General features: G+C 43.9%; 1 long non-coding RNA gene across 2 annotated transcripts in view; it reads right to left on the bottom strand.

Moving 5' to 3' along the window:
* LOC121279410 overlaps positions 1-19,468 on the bottom strand; it is a 35,680-nt gene extending 16,212 nt beyond the window's left edge. Inside the window, exon 1 of one of the 2 annotated variants that reach the window (XR_005943382.1) lies at positions 19,021-19,468. This is a non-coding gene — a long non-coding RNA (uncharacterized LOC121279410). The remainder of the gene's footprint in view (positions 1-19,020) is intronic. The other variant, XR_005943381.1, reaches the window with a different exon arrangement.
* Between the last annotated feature and the right edge of the window lie 246 nt (positions 19,469-19,714).

Genomic DNA, 19,714 nt, shown 5'->3' with positions numbered 1-19,714 from the left:
GTCCTTCTAGATGGTAGAGGTTTTGGGTTTGGAAGATGCTATCAAAGGAGCCTTAGTGAGTTGCTGCAGTGCATCTTGTAGATGGTACATTTGCTGCCACTGTGCATCGGTGGTGGAGGGAGTGAATGTTGAAGGTGGCGGACGTGGTGCCAATAAAGCAGGCCACTTTGTCCTTGATGGTGTCAAGCTTCTTGAATGTTGTTGGAGCTGTACTCATCCAGGCAAGTGGAGAGTATTTAATCACACTCCTGACTTGTGCCTTGTAGAAGGTGGACAGACTCTGGGAGACAGAAGGTGAGTCACTCACTGTAGAATTTCCAGCATCTGACCTGCTCTTGTAGCCACAGTATTTATATGGCTGATCCAGTTCAGTTTCTGGTCAATGGTAACTCCCATGATGCTGATAATGAGGGGTTCAGTGATGGCAATGCCACTGAATGTCAAGATGGTTACGTTCTCTCTTGTTGGAGATGGTCACTGCCTAGCATTCGTGTGGCGTGAACATTACTTGCCAATTAGCCCAAGTCTGAATGTTGTCCAGGTCTTGCTGCATACAGACACAGACTGCTTCAGTACTTGAGTTGTTGTGAATGGTGCTGAATATTGTTCAATTGTCAGCAACCATCCCCCCATCTAACCTTATGATGGAGGGAAGGTCATTGATGGACCATCTGAAGAAGGTTAGGCCTAGGACACTACCCTGAGAAACTCCTGCAGCAATGTCCTGGGACTGAGATGATTGGCCTCCAAAATCACTACCGTCTTTCTTTGTGCTAGGTATGATTCCAACCAGTGGAGAGTTTTCCGATTCCCATTTACTTCAATTTTGCCAGGGCAAATGCTGCCTTGATGTCAAGGGAGTCACTCTCCCCTCACCTCTTGAGTTTAGCTCTTTTGTCCATGTTTGGACCAAGGCTGTAATGAGGTCAGAAGCTAAGGTCAGCACACAGTCCTTGTTGAGACGAAGTCCTATCTTCACATTGAGGATACCCTCCATCGTGTTGTGTGGCACCAGCACTGTGCTAAATGGTATATAGTTTGAACAGATCTAGCAACTCAAAACTAGGCATCCATGCGCTATGGGCCATCAGCAGCAGAAGAATTGTATGGCCAGGCATATCCTCCACTCTACCATTACTATCAAGCCAGTTCAATGAGGAGAGCCCCTAGCCAAGCTGTTTCAGTACAGCTACAACACTGGCAACTACACAGCAATGTGGAAAATTGCCCAGGTACGTCCTGTCCATAAAAAGCAGGACACATCCAACTGGCCAATTACCACCCAATCAGTCTACAGTTGATCAGCAAAGTGATGGAAGGTGTCGTTGGCAGTGCTATCAAGCGGCACTTACACAGCAATTACCTGCTCACTATCATGCACTGGAATCCTGAAGAAACTTTTTTACCCACCTGGTGGTTAGAATGTATAACAGACTACCATGAAGAATAGATGAAGGTGACTTGCACTAGAGTACGACTTTGAACAAGAATGCTGGGAGTTGGGTGAGTGCTGGAGTTAGGGGAAGGAGGTGCTCCTTTGCTTTTTCTAACTTTTTCACTCTGTAGGAATTGGTTTTTACTCTACAACAGGGAATCTAGCTAGCTGTTTGATGAGTGTCGGGTAAGTGGTTAAGGTCTATTCTATTCCGAAGGTTTAAAATATTATAAAAACTGATGCTAAGGTTAATAAAATATATAAAAAAAGAAAAATAATTAATTGAATAAAATAATTAAGTAGTTAATTAAAACACATCAAAAATGGCAGATAAGTGAAGTGTCGTGGCTGCAGCATGTTCGAGCTTCTGGATGCCATTGTGATTTAGGCCAAACATGCCTGTGGTAAGTGTTTGCGGCTCAAGGAGCTTCGGCTTAAGAGTCACTGAGCTGGAGGCTGAGCTGCAGACACGGCAATGCATCAGGGAGGGGAAAGTTACATGGACCAGGAGGCGGTCACACCCCTTAGAATAGGGTCTTCTGATTTGGTCAGTGGTCAGGGACCAGAGGGTGTGACTAGGAGTGAGGTAGGTAAGGGGACCCAGAGGGCAGCAGTGCAGCCTTTGCAATTGTCTGACAGGTTTGAAGTTATTTCAACTTGTTTGGATGAGAGTGGGAGCTGCAGGATGGATGAGCTGACAGGCCATGGCACCATGGTATAGGAAGCCATTCAAGTGGGGGAGCAAAAAGCAATGTAGAGGTAGTAAGGGACTGTATTGTGAGGGGGATTGATACTTTTCTCTGCAGCAAAGAGCAAGAGTCCAGAAGGCTGCCTGCCTGGTGCCAGGGTTCAGGATATCTGCTCAGGGCTGGAGAGGAACTTGGAGTGGGAGAAGGATCCAGTCATCGTGGTCCATGTAGGTACCAACAATATAGGCAGGACAAGGAAAGAGTTTCTGCATAGTCAATATGAGGAGTTAGGCACCAAATTAAGAAACAGAACCTCAAAGGTAATAATTCCTAGATTATTACTTGAGCCACCTGCAAATTGGCATCTGGCAAATAAGATTAGAGAAATGAATGCGTGGCTCAAAGGTTGGTGTGGTAGAAGTGGGTTCCAGTTCGTGGGGCACTGGCACCAGTACTGGGGAAAATGGGGGCTGAACCATTGAGACAGTCTACACCTGAACCATGCTGGGACCAGTGTTCTAGCGAGCTGCATAACTAAGGAAGTAGAGAGGATTTTAAACTAAACAGTGGGGACAAGGGATCAAATTCGGCAAGATGTGGTAAATCAGAGTTAGGAGAGGCAAGAGAGAAAGGTTCTAATATAGGAAATGGGATCATGACAGGAAGGGATAGAGAGCACAAATCTAAGAGTAAATCTGCAGGTAAGGCTAGACGCTACAAAAATACTAAAAGAACAAAACTAAAGGTTCTGAATCTGAATGCACATGGCATTAGAAACAAAACAGATGAATGATAGCACAAATAGAAATAAGTGTGATAGCCGTTAGAGACATAGCTGCAGGATGGCATAGATTGGGACTTGAATATTGGAGGGTACATGACATTTAGGAAGGAAAGGAAGCTGGGAAAAGGTGTTGGGGTGGTTCTGTTAATTAAAGATGGTATTAGCACCATAGAGAGGGATGGCCTAAGTTCAGGAAACCAGATGTAGAAACAGTTTGGGTAGAGATGAGAAATGATAAAAGCAAGAAGTCATTTGTGGGAGTGGTGTACAGGCCCCCTAACAGTACCCACATGATAGGACAGTGTATAAAAGGAAGAAATAATGGAAGCTTGTCAGAAAGGTATGGTGATAATCATGCAGGATTTTAATCTACATGTAGACTGGAAAAATCAGATGAGCAAAGGTAGTTTAGATGAGGAGTTCATGTGTTAGGGATAGTTTCTTAGCACAGGACATTCTGGAGTCAACCAGAGAACAGGCTATACTAGACCTGGTATTGTGCAACGAGATAGAATTAATTAATGATCTCATAGTGAAGGCGGCCCTAGTTAGCAGTGATAATAACATGATTGAATTTTATATTCAGTTTGAGGGAGAGAAGAGTGGGTCCAAGATTAACTTTTAAACTTAAATAAGGGCAATTATGTGGGCATGAAAGCAGAGCTAGCTAAAGTGAAATGGCAGATTAGGTTAAGGGATAGGTCAATGGAGATGCAGTGGCAGACATTTAAAGGGATATTTCAGAATACACAGAATAGATACATTCCGAAAAGGAGGAAAAATTCATCTGTGGTTAATGGAAAAATTTAAAGATAGTATCAAACTTGAAAGAAGTAGAATACAATTGCGCAAGGATGGATGGCAGGTCAGAAGATTGGACAGAGTTTAAAAATAGCAGAGAATGACTACATTATTAACAAGGAGGGAATATTTGAGTATGAGAAAAAGATAGCTAAAAATATAAAAACAAATAGAAAATTTTTATAGATATTTAAAAAAGAGAAAAGTTAACAAAGTGAGCATCGGTCCTAAAGAAAGTGAGTCTTGGGAAATAATAATGGGAAATAAGGGAATAGCAGATGAACTGAACAGGTATTTTGCAATGGTCTTCACCATAGAGAATACAAGTAATATCCCAAAAATAGCTGTAAATGGAAGGGAGTGAGGAACTCAATAAAATTACAACCACCAGGCAAGTGGTAATGAGCAAATTGTTGGAGCTGCGGGCTGACAAGTCCCTGGGTCCTGATGGACTTCATCCTAGGGTCTTAAAAGAAGTGGCTAGTGAAATAGTTGATGCATTGGTTTTAATTTTCCAAAATTCCATACATTTGGGGAAGGTTCCATTAGACTGGAAAATAGCAAATGTAACTCCTCTATTCAAAAAGGGAGGGAGACAGAAAGCAGGAAACTACAGGCCACCTAGCCTAAAATCTATCAAAGGGAAAGTGTTAGAAGCTATTATTAAAGATGTTATAGCAGGGCATTTAGAAAAATTCAAGGTAAACAGGCAGAGTCAACATGGTTTTGTGAGAGGGAAATCATGTTTAACCAATTTATTGGTGTTCTTTGAAGAAGTAACATGTGCTGTAGATAAAGGGGAACTAGTGGATGTACTGTACTTAGATTTCCAGAAGATATTTAATAAGGTGCCACATCAAAGGTTATTGTGGAAAATAAAAGCTCATGGTGTAGGGGGTAACATATTGGCATGGATAGAAGATGGCTTGCCAGCAGGAAACAGAGGAGGCATAAATGAGTCATTTTCTGGATGCTAAGATGTAACGAGTGATGTGCCACAGAGATCAGTGCTGGGGCCTCAACATTTTACAATTTATATAAATGTCTTGGATGAAGGGACCGAAAGTATCGTTGCTAAATTTGCTGATCATACAAAGATAGGTAGGAAATTAAGTTGTGAAGAGCACACAAGGAGGCAACAAAGTGATATTGATAGGTTAAGTGAGTGGGCAAAGATCTGGCAAATTGAGTATAATGTGGGCAAATGTAAAATTGTCCATTTTGGCAGGAAGAATAGAAAGTATATTATCTAAATGGTGAGATACTGCAGAGGTCTGAGGAGGGATCTGGGTGTCCTAGTACATGAATCACAAAAGATTTATATCTAGGTACAGCAAGTAACTAAGGAAGCTAATAGAATGCTATTGTTTATTGCAAGGGAAATTGAATACAAAATTAGAGAGGCTATGCTTCAGTTACACAGGGCATTGGTGAGACCACATCTAGAGTACTGTAAAGTACTGGTCTCCTTATTTGAGGAAGATGTAAATGTGTTGGAAGCAGTTCAGAGAAGCTTTACTGGACTAATACCTAGAATGGGAGGGTTGTCCTATGAGGAAAGGTTGGAAAGGCTAGGCTTGTATCAGCTGGAGTTTCGAAGAGGAAGAGGCATCTTGATGGAAATATACAAGATCTTGAGGGGTCTTGACAGCACAGATGTGGAAAGGATGTTTCCTCTTGTGGGAGAATCTAGAACTAGGGATCACTGTTTAAAAATAAGGGGTCACCCATTTAAGACAGAGATGAGGAGAAATGTTTTCTCTCAGAAGGAAGTGAGCCTTAGAAACGCTCCTTCTCAAAAGGCAATGGAAGTAGAGTCTTTGAATATTTTTAAGGCAGAGGTAGATAGATTCTTGATAAGCAAAGGGTGAAAGGTTATCGGAGGGTTGGTGGGAATATGGAGTTGAGGTTACAATCAGATCAGCTATGATCTTATTGAATGGTGGAGCAGACTCGAAGGGTCAAGTGGTCTCCTCCTAATTCGTATGTTCATAGCACTGATGCATTGAAGGGGGAAGATAAATAAACATGTGGGAGAAAGAAGTAGTTCAAGAAATGGGATTGAAGAAGGCGGGACAAAGCTTATGTGTACTCTAAACACAGGGATGGAGCTACTGGGCCAAATGGCCTGTTTCTGTGTTGTAAATATTAGATAATGTTAGTTTTTTTCTTTGTTAGTCAGTTTAAAATGGAGAATTTATTTTTAAATTCCTCCATAGCCTCATCCTTCCCTAGCTCTGATCTCTTCCAGCCTTATAATCCTCTGAGATATCAGCACTCCTTCAATTCAGACCTCTGGACCATCCCCAATTTTAATCACTCCACAACTGGTAGTGATGCTTTCAGCTGCCAAGGCCCTGAAGCTCTGGAATTTCCCCACTTAACCTCTATATTTCTCTTTCCTCCTGACAAACATTCCTTAAAACTAATGTTTTGATCAAACTTTGTTATCGGCTCTAATATATACTTGGGTGGCTCAATGCCAAATTTTGCTTGGTAACACTTCTGAAGTGCCTGTAGTTTCACTACATTAAAGGCACTATATAAACACAAGTGGTTGGTGTTTACTGAAAATCAGTTCTACATTCCATCTGCATGGTTGGAAGTTTCACATGGTGAAAGTGTCACAGGGGGTGAGTCTCATTAGGTTTATTCCATCAATTCAAGCCTGTGGTAAATCCAAGAGACTTTATTGTCCATTCTAACAACTAAGTAGTGTGAAATGTTTTTTTCTGAAAAAAGCCTAGTCAAAAAATAGCTTGTATTAATGTAGCACCTTTAACTTTATAGAACATTCCAAGGCACTTCGCAGGAGCTTTATAAAGCTAAACTTGACATTGACCCACATAAGGAGATATTAATGTAAACGATCAATATAGTAGGTTTTAAAGTGTGTCTTAAAGGAAGAAAGAGAAGTAAAGAGGCTGAGAGGTTTACAGAGGGAATTCCAGACATTAGGGCTTTGGCAGCTGATGGCACAGCCCACCAATGCTGAGTCATTATTGTCAGCGATGCTTAAGAGGTCAGAATTAAACAAGTGCAGATATCTCGGAGCGTTGCAGAACTGGAGGAGATTACAGAGGTGGAGAGTGGAAGCCACAGAGATGGATTTGAAAACAAGGATGAGAAGTTTAAAATTAAGGCAGTGCTTAACCAGGAGTCAGTGTCAGTCAGTGAGCACAATGGTGATGGGTGAACAGTTTTGGATTGACCTCATCTTTACTGAGGGTAGAACATGGGAGGCTGGCCAGCAGTACATTCGAATGGTCATGTCCAGAGGTAATAAAGGCATGCATGAGGGTTTCAGCAGCAAATGAGGCAGGGATGAAGTTGGACAATATTACAGAGATATAAGGCCGTTTTGTCCCAGATTTGCACTAAGTGCGGTAACGGCTGGGAAAAAGGATTTTTTGCCTTTTCACGCCGAATTGTCCCAATCCTGCCTCATTAATCATGCACTCCCGGGATACAAGCCAGGTTGCTGACAAGGCGTCCTCTCATTCACCCATCCTGCCCTCACATCAGGCCTTCAGTAAACCAGGCGCCATATTTAAAGGCCACCGCTGCAAAGAGTCAGCACTCAAGAGATAGGAAGTTGCTGCAAAGTCATGGCTGCCAAAGGGAGGAAACATGCTGTGCACAGATTTACCGATGCCTCCCTCGAGTGTCTACTGGATGCAGTGGAGGCCTACCGCAATGTCCTCTACCCCCACTCTGGGCAAAGGCCAGCAAACAGGGTGACAAATCCAACATGGGAGGCAGTGGTAGCGGTGGTCGGCGCCAATGCCCTGCAAAAGAGGACAGCCAACCAGTGCTGAAAGAGAATGAATGATCTCCTCTGTTCCACCAGGGTAAGTCACTCTTTTCATCATTCTCAACTCACACATTCACAAACCCATCATAGATCCACAGGGGTCTCACTCACTATCAGTTGAAGGGACATCATCATTCCCTCTCTCACACACACCTTCACTGTCCTCATCCCATCCATGGCACCACTCACCATCCAAAGATGTCAGGCATACTTATCATGTGGCCTGGCAGGTGTCCTGCTTACACTCTCTCCATCTGTATTCATGTAGGACAAACTGGCATATAACAAAAGGGAGAGGTCGCAGACTGATGGAGGAATGCCTGAAATCAAGGTCCTCATGGGCTTTGAACATCCAGCTGGCCAGTGAAGATAGTTGAGCACCGCTGACCTCACCAAGTGAGAATCCATCAGTGCAACATCCATTAGACAACCATGCTGTGGGTGATGTGTCACAAGCCACTGACATGCATTAATTATCTCTCCTTGCTTTCGCAGGCACATTTGGGAAACAGCCGAGGGAGTCCATGACCCAGGTCTTCGACTCAAGCTCCAAAGACACCTCAGAAGAGGAATCTGCTGAAACCCTCAGTGAAGACCCATCACAGCACTCACACAGACCATCCACGAGTGCAAAGACACACATTTCGGTGGGACTAAGCTTTAAAGTAGGCTCAGAGTCACAAACTGGTGAGCACATTGCACCATCTAATCCACAGTAGGTGGAGACAGGGACTTCCCAGGTTTCTGACACTCGGAAAACTGGATGCCAGAAATCTGCTGAGTCCAAGTCAGATGACGAGCCTCTGGACTTAGTCATGCCTCAGTTGCAGAAGCTGCAAAGGCAAGCTCGAGAACATCAGGAAGGGATGTCTGCTGCACTCCTCAGGTTGCAAGGCACATTGGAGAAGTCTATCAGCTTTCAGTCGGAGATGATAGTGACGACATGCAAATGCACCAAGGTCAACACTGGTAGGATGGCGGCCACCATGGACATTGGAGTTCAGCCCGCTCAGCAGTGCAGGACCATTGCTGATACCATAGTTGGCCTCCAACAGTGTCAACACGAGAGGGGTGGCGGTGGGGGGGGGGGGGGGGGGGTAGCTTGATCTCACTCCAGCTTCCCCTTCTCCTCACGGGGTATACCAGGGGTAATTAGGCACCCATAGGGAGGAGAATCAGCAAGTGCACACCACGGGGCCATCCACCCCAAGGTGACTCCGGGAGTGTCCAGCCCATCCAAATCCCCTCTTCCTGTGAGCCTTGCTCCACAGGCCGAGGAGGGTGCCACTGCCACACAGCAGGCTGCCTCAATGTCCGCTGTGGATGTCCAGGGAGCACAGAGGCATAGCGGCAGGGTTAGGAAGGTTAAGATGTAGTTGCACAGCCTGGGCATGGGTGTTAATCGCTTATACATAATGTTCACTTTGTTAATAAACCCCAAGAATGTCTCCTTGTCTATGGCTCCTTGTTCTGATGAGAGCAGTGTTCGTGCCACTCAGTTGTGAAACCTTGGTTGCTGCACAAGATAAAGGCAGGTGTCATAGTCCAGGGCCTCTTCCCTGTGCTTTGTGCAACCTTCCCAGCACACTGATGGTATGCTTTTACTGTCACTGGTCACATCAATCATGCCTGCACCTCAATGGGGCTTATCAATGCTGCCAGAACATCCTGGGCCAAAGGCACAGAGTTCCGTCTTTTTCTCCATGTGCTCCCAGCACCTTTGAGGGACGGCTGACTCCCCGTTTCATTCGCGTCTGTGTCCAGGACAGTGTGGTCCTGAAGGGTTCAGCTCACGAAGGATGTCACAGGATCAGGAAAAGTTAAAGTTTCCTCACTGCATCTCCATGATATGGCCCTGCTCACAGAGCGCAAGTGAAGTGCTGTCAGCCAGATACTCAAATAAGCTAGGTGAGGATTTATGGAGCGTCCCCACTGCATGTCATCATCATCCTCATGGAATGTAGCAACTATGGGCATCCGCTGCATTGTCATCACAAGAGCCTTATCATAGAGGTTATGTGCACTGCCATCAGCCAGACAGGAGTCAAATGTTCACAGATGCAATGTGAGGATCTATGGTGTCTCCTAACTGCATGTTGTCATCTTCCTCCACGAATCTAGCAGCAGCTATGAGGGCCTCCCAAGTTTGCCTGCCTCTTCTGGCCAGCATGATGGCCTCATCACCATCATCCTTGCCTTCGAGGGCTTCCTCACACTCATATGCGATGTCCTCCTCATCAGAGATGTGCAGCTTCTCCATCTTCTCCTCAGCCAGCTCCATTCCCCATTGCAACGCCAGGTGGTGAAGGGTGCAGCAGGTGAAAAATATGAATGACACTCTCTGTGGACTGTATTTCAGGGCTCCACCAGACTGGTCCAGGCACTGGAGCCTCATTTTCAACATTCTGATGGTTTGCTCCACCAAGGTGCGAGTTGCAGCATGACCCTCATTGTACCTTCTCTCTGCTGCACTCCAAGGCCGCCACATGGGTGTCATTAGCCACGTCCCCTGCGGGTAGCCTTTGTCCCTGAGAAGCCAACCCTGCAGCTCCTCTGGACCCTGGAAGACATCAGGGATCTGACACCCACTGAGAATTTAGGAGTCATGGACAGTCCCTGGGAACCATGTGCAGACTTGCAGGATGTGTTTGTGGTGGTCGCACACCAGCTGAAAATTCAGCAAGTGGAAGCCCTTGCGGTTAACGTGGATGACCGCATTTGCCACGGAGTTCAGTCGATGGCATCCTGCACCTGTGGGAAACCTGACATCTGAGCAAATCCCAGCACTCTTGCTTTCTGGCTTTCCTGAGCCTGAATGAAATGCCCAGAGTTGTGTGCCTTTGTGAAGCTGGTGTCCGTGACCTCATGGATGCATGTGTGCACAGAGGCTTGCAGTATCCCACATAGGTCACCTGTGGAGCCATGAAAGGAGTAGTACTAGCATATAAACTGAGCACTGTGGTCACTTTCATGGCCACTGGTACTGGAGGCCCTCCATGTCCCCATATCCTGCAGTAGCTGGCAGATGTCAACCAGTGCCCTGTACATGTGCAGTCTTCGGCAACACTGGTTCTCGGTAATCTGCAGTAACAACAAGTGCCATCTATAGACCCTGGGTCTAGCTCAATGCGGACCAGCAACAGCTCACTGTGGTTCTTCAGCAGCCACCCCCTCTTCCTGAGGGTGCTGCTTCTCCCTTTGTCTAGCCAGGCACCTCCGTTGCTTTCTTCACCTTCGTCTCCACTCTCCATAAGCCACATGACATTCAGCTAGGTCACCAGGCTCCATGCCTCTGATGTATTCCTGCTGCAGGCTGAAAGAGAGAGGTGTGTGGATTAGAATGGATGTACTGAGAATCTCTCTTGGTTAAGTTTGAAGGCCCCTTACCACATCCCAGAGCACACTGGCCACCACATGGATGGCCAGAAATTAGTGTGTTGCTTGGTTGTCCGAAACCCGACTCACCTCTGCCTCATTCCACCAGACCAATTGGTGGCAGCTTCGCCCACTGGACTGCATGCTGTGCACTCAGCTCAGCTGCAGTCTTTCTCCTAACCTGCGTTGCAAGGCTGCGCTGTTAGCTTGAACCATGGGGAAGACTGGTCCAAACCTCAATGATGACACTGCAAGGGGCTGTGAGCGCCTCCACTAGTGACTGCTCCATGGCCAGCTGTCGCAAGGAGATTGTACAACATGCCCAGATGTTCAATTGTTCTGCAGTCCACTAAAACACTCATTCATTTTCATTCTGTGCCTGAGGGGGTGAAAAGCGCTGGAGCTTTCAGTGGCACTTTCAGGCCTTTGCGTTGCTTGAGTAAGCAGATAAACTGGAGGCCCAACTCCAATCAAATCAATGTGGCTGCGCCTGAACTGTCTGAGCTGTGAAACAATGGTCACTTTATACAAGGTCACCCTATTGTGTGGCTGCTTCCCTCCCTCCTCCCTGCCACCCCACCCTCCCCACCACACTGCATGTGCACTACCATTAATCACAGTGCAGCCCCGCCCCCTCCCAACTCACCCCAACCGCAGGGCAGCCCTTGACCCAGAACCGCACTGTCAGCCAGCTGGGAAAAATCAACTTGCCTGTGCCCTCACCTGAATGCATGGCACCTCAACCCTGGAGCCAAAAGGCACCCTTGCAAGCGCTGTGCAACATTAATATTCACTCACCTCCAAGTTCCCCTCAAAGTGCAGCTCGCCAGGTGCATGCCATATAAATGCTGTTGTGAAACATGTGGCATGTTTGCGGATGATCCAGCGTGGGAGGATGATTCTGGTGAGCAGGGGTTATTATGATATGCAGATGTATTAAAATGAAGTTCCCAACATGCAGTGGCAGGAAACGAGGCCCGCCATTGATGGATGGAGCAGACAACTGCAAACCAATTTCATGATGGCATGATTTTTGGCCTTCCAGCCATATTGAACGCTCACGCCCACCATGACGCTCGATGCCAACGGGAACGGAAAACTCCATACATAGGGTCATTTCAACTAAGTCAGAAGAGCATCAAATACTAATTGTAAATTGCAACCTTCTCTATCTACTTGTTTCATTCTAGCGAATATAGTCAGCTCAGTCAAATAGTTTTTGAGGCTAGGAGACAAATAGATGTATTCAACACTCCTGATACTCTGAAAGTAATCCTTAGGTCTGCAAATATTTTTTGTATGATTGATAACTTTGTTGTATTTTAGAAAATACATTTTGAATTCCCATTATTCCTGATCAAACTTCAAGGGCTGCACGGAGTACATCTCAGAAACCACGCTCAAAATTCACAACTTCTTCAGACACAAAAAACAAGGCAGCTGGAGACTTGGTGAGGAAAGAGATAGAGAACTCGATATTAAGCTATTTACTAAGAGAATTAGTGACAGCTTAAATCAATTTATGAAGTACAAATAGGAATAGATATGTTATGTAATCTACTTTCCTCTGCTTAATCGTCTATTAACCACATGGACTGCAGCGGTTCAAGAAGGCAGCTCACCACCACCTTCTTAAGGGCAATTAGAGATGGACAATAAATGCTGGCTTAGCTAGCGAAGTCCACATCCCTTGATTGAATAAAAAAAATTAACATTGATTTTTGTTGCTTTTGATATCCCAGTTCCACTACCAAACATATTGCTTATTATACTACTCTCTGTAGTCTATAGATTACAAGAGGTGTGCTGTAATATTCATTAATCTAAATAAGTAAAGGTTTTCATTCCTCCTGACACAGCACTTATTGTCAGGCATTCTGCACTAAATTTTCACTTCGATCACAAAGATTAAAGGATTGCTTATGGGAGCAGGAGAAAACTCTCAGAGTAAAAGACCCAATAGTGTAACAGCTAGCAACTGTGACAAGATCAGGCATTCTTTTAAAAGACTAAAACTATGATTAAAATATTACTTAGAATACCTGTATGAGAGACTACAAGTGCCAAAAAATGATCAGAAGCAAAAGGCATCTTTCAGGAACATCTTATAAAGGAAGAGCTACATAGAGAAGTGGAACGATTGAGAGAGGGACTACCAGAGCTTAGGCCTGCTGCAAGATGGCAGCTGAAGACACAGCCATTAACAGTAGAGCAATGAAAATTGGAGATGTGCAAGTGGCCAGAGCAGAGATCTTGCAGGTTTGCAAGGTGGGAGGAGTTACAGAGCAGCAAAGCTAGGGAGCAGTCTGAAACCAGGATGAGAATTTTAAAATTGAAGCATTGCAGACCAGGAACCAATGTAGATCACTGAGCATAGGAGTGATGGATAAAGGGGACTTGGTGTAAAATAGTACAAAAGCAGAGTTTGGATGAGCTTGACTTTAGATAGAATGGAAGGTGGAAGGCCAGCCAGGAGAGAATTGGAATAGTTGAGTGAACAAAGGTTTGGATGAGGTAGCACCCTTAATGTAGAAAAATGCCCCAAGACACTTCACAAAAACAATTCAGATACAAAAGGACATCATGCCAAATAAAGATTTAGGATACAAAAGATGGATGACTGAAAACTTGGTCAATAAGGTCATAAACAAGGATAGAGAAGTGCAGAGGTAGAGAGATTTATAGAAGGAATTCAAGAGTGCGAGGTCTAAATGCACAAATTGTGGGGCAAGAGAAGTTGCACACTCTCCAGAATTGAAGCAATTCCGGGTTTTTGGGGGATTGTAAAGTTGGAGACGGTTACAGAGACTGGAAAGGATAAAGCCATGAAGGGATTGAAACATAATGATAAGAGTTAGGTAACCAGGAGCCAATGTAGGTCAGCAGGCACAGAAGTTTTGGGTCAACAGACTTGATGCTGGATATGATAGGTGAAGCAGAGATTTGAATGAGCTTACGTATATGGAGGGAGGAGGATGGGAAACCTCAAGGGCAGAAGTGAATGGTTTCTGCTTCCTTCATATATAACCCTTTCTTTTGTTTAAGTGGTATTTTCCACTGGCTGAGAGGGTGGTAGAGGTATATACCCTCATAATATTTAAGAAGTATTTGGATGTGCACTTGCGATGCCATGGCATACAAGGCTTTGGATCTAGTGCTGGAAAATGGGATTAGAATAGTTCGGTACTTGTTTGACCGGCGCAGACTTGATGGGCTGAAGGGCCTTTTTCTGTGCTGTAGACCTCTATGACTTACGGGATGTTGCCATCAAGCCAATAAAGACATTCTGCCTATCACACAAATGATCAATGTGGTATATGAATTTCAGTGCCGGTGCAATGTCAGGTACGTAGGCTATACCTCCCAACAACTGGTGCGGATCCTAACAAACAGCACGTCCCTTCAGCTGTTCGCAATAGACAGGGTAATGAGTGCACTCAACTAGCCCGTGCTTGTAAAAATCGGAACATAATTTCTAGTGTTAGATGTGATTCCATGATTGGGCGGTATTTGCTGAACAATCCCAAGTGTGCTAAGAATTACACTAACAACCAATTTAAGATTATCAGTTGGGCTTGCAATGTGGCTTACTTACGCTTGCTAGGAGCTACATATATTTATACGCAGGAGCCTGTGTTCTGCAAGCAAAAGGCATTGCACCTTTTCTGAATTTAACAAAAGCATGGGGACAATAGTTCCCTGGTGCTTTCACCATGGCAACTCCTCAGTCAATCAGAGTTGATTTGCCAACCAGCTTCCTTTTCTCATGCAGTATAAATAGTGTTCTCTTTAAAATTTGTCATTCTTGCATCTGTCCTGATAAGTACAAGACGAAAAACTTTGACATGTCTCTTTTCAGCAATACTTAAGCTCTGTGCTACCAAGCAGCTACTTGGAATAAATATTCTGAAAAATTCTTCATCAACCCCCTCAGGTGGTTGAAACTAATCCAGAAGATCTCATTCCTCTCCCTCCCAGAATCATGATAAGGTCCCCCTTGTCCTCAATTTTCACCTCACCAGCCTCCGCATTCAATGGATCATCCTCCGCCATTTCCGCCAACTCCTGCACGATGCCGCCACCAAACACATCTTCCCTTCACCCCCCACCCCCGTCAGCATTCTGTAGAGACTGTTCCCTCTGGGATACCTGGTCTGCTCCTCCATCACCCCTTACACTTCATCCCCTTCCACAGCACCATCCCATGCAATTGCAGAAGATGCAACGCCTGCCCCTTTACCTCCTCCCTCCTCATCGTCCGAGGGCCCAAACACTCCTTTCAGATGAAGCAGCGCTTCACTTGCACCTCCTTCAATTTGGCCTACTGCATCCGCTGCTCCCAATGCGGTCTCCTCTTTAGGGAGACCAAACGCAGACTGGGTGACCACTTTGTGGAACACCTTCAGTCTGTCCGCAAGCATGACCGAGACCTCCCTGTCGCTTGCCATTTCAACACACCACCCTGCTCTCATACCTACATGTCCGTCCTTGACCTGCTGCGATGTTCCAGTGAAGCCCAATGCAAACTGGAAGAACAGCACCTCATCTTCCGATGAGGCACTTTACAGCCTTCTGGACTTAACATTGAGTTCAACAACTTCAGACCATGAGCTCTCTCCTCTATCTACACCCCTTTTTTCAAAATTTATTTTTATTTTTCATCCATTTATTTTTATTTTTTCATTTTTATTTTCATTCATTTATTGTTTTATCCCCCATTTTTATTCCCCCCGCTCTCCCATTTTCAATCCCCTTTTTTTCTCCCATCACCCCACCCCCACAAGGGCCTTCTGTTACTTGTTCATGTTGTTCTTTTCAGAGTGCTTAGCCTTGTCCTGCCATTATCACATTCTGCTTTCTTACCTTAATGCCACTATCAGCACCTTTAACTACCCATACCACTACCATTAACACTCCCTTTGTCCTTCTGTTCATGACATCTTTGTCAATCTCTCCTTTACCCCCAGCTGGCCTTTTATCCAGCTTCATCTGCTCCACCCCTCTTAAACATATATTTCATGAATTTAATTTCATAAACATAAATTTCATCACATTTCTACTTCTTTGTAGTTCTGAAGAAGGGTCATATGGACTCGAAATGTCAACTCTGTTCTCTCTCCACAGATGCTGTCAGACCTGAGTTGTTCCAACATTTTCTGTTTTTGTTTAATCTCATTGAGTGTTCTTTATGAAAATACAACCTTCTAGATTCTGCAATCTCTGACCCAATTAGGAATCAGATCAGCTCCCTCTTGAAGGCATGTACAGTGTCAGCACCCACCATAACAGCTGGCTGTACATTAGAGGTTCACTACTCTCTTGGAAAAGAAAAACTACCTAACATCCAATCTATGCCTACTCTTACATTGTTTAAACTACTCATACCCCCCAATATGTTTAAACTGGAATTATCTAATCTAAGACATGCTATGCAGCTCTTTAGTACTTTATAGGCTTTAGGTTGCCTCAAAGTTTTCATTCCTCTGAAGTAAACAGACTAAGCCTTAGTAACTGATGCTCTTTAAAATAAGACTTGCATTTATATAGTACTTTTCATGACCATGGGATGTCTCAAACTGTTTTACAGCCAATGAAGTACTTTTCAAAGAGTAGTCACTGTTGTAATGTAAGAAATATGGCAACTAAGTTGAGCTCAGCAAACTCCCACAATGTAATAATGACCAGATAAACTGTTTTTTTTATGATGTTGATTGAGGGATAAATATTGGCCAGAACACCAGAGATAACTCCCCTGCTCTTTGAAATACTGCCATGGGATCTTTAACATCCACAAGTGGTTGGGGCCAGGGTTTGATATCTCATCCAAAGACAGCATCACTGATAGTGCAATGCTTCCTCAGTACTGCACTGGAATGCCAGCTTGATTTTTTTTGTGCTCAAGCTCTGGAGTGGGATTTGAACCCAAACCCTTGTGATTCATCAGTGAGTATGCTACCAACTGAGCCATGATTGACATTCGCTGTACCTTTTCCAAGTACACCATATCATCCACCATGAGACAGGTAAAAAGTTGGCTTCAGTTAATTGCATCAGAAAGAGTTTTTCATGTCTCTGTCAGGAAAATGGCTAAAATTGACCATATATATCCATTGTATCAATAAGAAGTTGTGACAGTGTCTGTACTCAGAAAATGATTTAAGCTGCTGTGAAGGGTGGCTGAGCAATACTTCTTTGAAATATTAAAATACTTGAGTCCACAGCCCAGAGTGGGGTGAGGGTGGAGGAAATAGACAAAATGAGTTATCTTTAATGACTGAACGCATCAGGGAATATGCTTGTAAGGAAGATAGTTAATATCTCAACTTGCTAAAGTCTTTTTTTCACCTAAACACTCAACTTTTGCTCAGTTTCAGCTTCGTCTAATTAGATGGGTTCCATGCGATGGCAGGAATGTTGCCTCACCCATGTAAAAGCTTTGCAGTGGATAGCCTTAGGAAGACAGTTTCCTTTAAATGTTTTGCAGGTTATTGGAACGTGTGATAAAGAGACAGTGATGTACTGGTAATGTCACTGGAATAATAATCCTGAAGCCCAGTGAAACCCAGGGGTCACAGGTTTAAATCCCACCACAGCAGTTGGTGACATTTAAATTCGATTAACTAATCAAAAATTCTGGAATTTAAAGCTAGTTTCACTGCACCATTACTGAGACTATCATCAATTGTTGTAAAAACCCATCTTTAGGGAAGGAAATCTGCCATCCTTACCTGGTTTTGGCCTCCATGTGGCTCCAGATCCATAGCAATGTGGTTGACTCTTAACTGACCTCATAAATGGCATAGCAAGCCACTCAGTTCAAGGGCATTTAGGGATAGGCAATTAGGGATGAAATGAAAGAAACATATTCTAGAGGATTGTTGTAAACTCTTGTAAAGTGAGTCCATTTTTGGTTTCTAAGTATTTGGATCAATACTTTGTAAATAAATATACTAATTTTAGTCTGAATGTAATGGTTTGACAATGTGGTATTTTGTAGTAAACAGGAAGTTGTGGGCATTCCGTGTGGTCTCTTGCAAAACATACTGCAGTTAAGAGGTACAAAAGAAAAATTCTGCAGATGCTGGGAATCTGAAAAAAAATATTGGAAATATGCAATAGGTTAGGCAGCATCTGTGGAGAGAAACAGTTAACATTTTAGGTTGATGACCTGACAAGTTTTGTCTTATTGGCAGTTGAATTAATAATTGAGCACATCACGTGTTAATGATAAACTTGTTTGACATAAAGCTTTGACAATTCAATCTCTAGTTTCTTTCAATCTTTTGGAAAAAAGCAAATAAGCTGTCAAATCCTAACAGAATGAGAGGACACAATCTTTAACATACACTAAGACACAGAATGCAAGCAGAGATTTGTGAGTTTTCTCCTAGTGAATGTTGACAATGGAAAATACCATTTTAAATGTTGACACAATAATGTTGCTGAAAAATAGTGACAATAAGATGTGCATATTATAGACAGGATTTTTAATAAAATAAATATCCACAAAAGCAGGAATAATGCATTAAGTAAAGTCACCAAATACAGAAAATTTCAGTAAACTGACAAATGGACAAAAGCTTGATGCTTCTGGGATCCTGGCAGACCTCTAAGACTAGCAAATCCTCATTTTGATACCAATGATTTGGCAGGAATAAAACAAAAGATTAATATTCAGATTTAAGCCTTTGATCTTCAAGTTACTTGGTTACAATACAGAACTATTTAATATTTGTAAATTTAAGTTCAGGAAGCTATTCGTTAATAAACCAGTGTTTATTTAATAGCTTCCATGTGCTTTGTATTATTCACAGGATACAGCATATTAATATTAATCAATCAGAAATACACAGTGTGTGGGAACTCGCTTTTCACATTTCACGAAAAAGAAAGGGCAATTAATCTGGTAATATCTCACGCCAGATCAGTTTACAGAGTCATTAGACACTGACGGGACTATTTTTTCACTAAGCTTACACTTTAAACCGGGCCGCACACACACAAACACACATATATATACATATATATATATATATATGAAGTGATATTAAATATAGGAGAAAACTCATTTCTCCTGTACAAAGTAGGTGGGTACGCAGAAAGCAAGTTCTCCTTCACATACCAGTTCAGTGGAATAGTAACGATTCACTCGGTCCGCCTCCACCACGATCCAGGGCTTTTCTCGGTCTTCCTCTCCCACGATCCAGCGCTCTTACTCCGGTTCCTTGACCCGAGTTCGCCAACCTGCTGCATCTCTAATCTTTGATCCGCGGGGAAGGATTGATCTAAACCAGAGTTCGCCACAGGCCGCTCGACCTCAAGAGAAGCGATTCCAGCAGCCGCCATCTCTTCACTGGGGTCACCAACTCCAACCATTAAACGGCGGCCGCGCGCGCCTGTGCCGCCAACGGGCACACGTCGCGCACCCTCACGCCCTTGCGATCACATCATCAATAAAATAGTACGAGCGGCGGTTTGTTACCGTTAATGCTGACGGTAATCCGGGAAAGGCGGTTTTGTTACTGTTAATACTGACGGTAATCTTGGAGCAATGGACTGTTACCGTTAATACTGACGCTAATCCGGGAGCGGCAATTTGTTACTATTAATACTGACGGTAATCCGAGAGCGGCGGTTTGTTACCATTAATACTGACAGTAATCCTGTAGTGATGGCCTGTTACTATTAATACTGACGGTAATCCAGGAGCGGCGGTTTGTTAACATTAATATTGACGGTAATCCTGGCGCTGCGGTTTGTTACCATTAATACTGACGGTACTCACGGATAGGCGGCTTTTTACCGTTAATGCTGAC

This window comes from Carcharodon carcharias, chromosome 6, assembly GCF_017639515.1.
Source record: "Carcharodon carcharias isolate sCarCar2 chromosome 6, sCarCar2.pri, whole genome shotgun sequence".
NCBI classification, from domain to species: domain Eukaryota; kingdom Metazoa; phylum Chordata; class Chondrichthyes; order Lamniformes; family Lamnidae; genus Carcharodon; species Carcharodon carcharias.
Note: the sequence above shows the minus strand (reverse complement) of the source record. Positions and strands in the feature narration are given on the sequence as shown.